Genomic DNA, 1,720 nt, shown 5'->3' with positions numbered 1-1,720 from the left:
CCGCCAAAGGATAAGGCAAAATTATAATAGAAGGGTTATCCTTAGATTTTTTTCATATTGGCGATCTAGTCTGAAAGCGGATCAAACCAGTGGGAGATATCAACAAGCTAGAGCCATAATGGGGGGACCATATAAGGTGGTGCAGAAACTCGCATCTGACTCTTATTATCTTCAGGACACAGATAAGAGGAATCTGGAACAACCTTGAAGCGCAAATCATCTTCAACCTTATAGAATTTAACAAGTACGTCTGTAACTTACTCATGTATTTTGTTCAATTTTCTATATACTCAATAAAGATTCAGGCGAATCCATCTAAAAAGTATATTCAGCACCCGAGTAATGGGGTTTACATTGAACTCCCGAGCTACGAACTAGTTTATAAGCAAATATGCACACCGGATGGATTCTAATATCGAGAAATTACAATTATCTGGATTGATTATTCTACTTGGCCTTTATAGCGTGTGTGGCCTATTAGTCAGCCCAAAAATCTATTATCAAAATCGCCTATGAGGGTCATTCTGTAAATACCAAAAAGTTATATTCATTCGGCCTGATTATGTCACTTGGCTTTCATAGCTCTGGTGGTCTATTTTTCAATTCAAAAATTTATTATAAAGGATGTACTGGTAAGTGGTTCATGTCTTATGTTTAATTTTTTATGAATTTAGACGAAGTCACTTAGAAAATCTATTTAGCTCCCGAGCGATCGGGCTCGTTACAAATTCCTAAGCCACGAGCTGGGTTATAAGTAAGCGTGATCTCATGACTAAAAAACGGCTTTAAACTTTAATATATACAGCCGAGCAACGGCTTTAAACTTTAATATATACAGTCGAGCGACGACTATAAACCCTTGAATGATAAATAGAGATCATAGTCAAGCGGCGACTATAAACACTTCAATAATAAATAGAGAGCACAGTTGAGCGTTGACTATAAACCCTTGAAAAATATAATTGAGCTATAAGCCTGATTATGTATGTAAGCGTGTCCTCACGCCTACAAATTTTTAGCCCATGAGCAATCAGATCTGTTCTTAGCCCCGAGTGATCGGGTATATTATAAGCCCCCAAGCAGTGGGCACTTCAGAGAGATTCTAAAAACACAACTACAAATATCCGGCCTGATTTCGCTCGGCACAATGTTTTTGCCCAGCCCATTATTCAGTCCGGGGTCTTACCATTACATATCTAGTCTGATTTCGCTCGGCATTATGTTTTTGTCCAACCTATTATTCAGTCAGGGACCTTATTATTAAATAGCTGGTTTAATTTCGCTCGGTGTTATGCTTTTGCCCAGCCTATTATTTAGTCCGGGACTTTATTATCAAATATCTGTTTTAATTTCGCTCGTCGTTATGTTTTCACTCAACCCATTATTCAGTCCAGGGTCTTACCATTACATATCTGGAATAATTTCGCTCGGCATTATGTTTTCGCTCGGCCTATTATTCAATCCCGAAAGTTTATTATCAAAGGCAAAAATATTCAGTCTGACTCTTCGCTCAGTGCAAATAAGTCGTCCAGTATACTATCTCGTCCGGGCATTCATAAAATTATGAATCATGTCATCCGGCTTAACTACTCTACCTGGGGCAACATTCTATTATGGAAAGTTTCTCTGGAGGGTGTATCCTAAATACGATGAAGAATTAAATTTCACAAATAAAATTGGTGGTTCTGAAGATGCAAGAAGCTACACAAGATGACAGGTA

This window comes from Zingiber officinale, chromosome 8A (genome assembly GCF_018446385.1).
Source record: "Zingiber officinale cultivar Zhangliang chromosome 8A, Zo_v1.1, whole genome shotgun sequence".
Lineage (NCBI taxonomy): Eukaryota > Viridiplantae > Streptophyta > Magnoliopsida > Zingiberales > Zingiberaceae > Zingiber > Zingiber officinale.
This window is presented reverse-complemented; position numbering follows the sequence as displayed.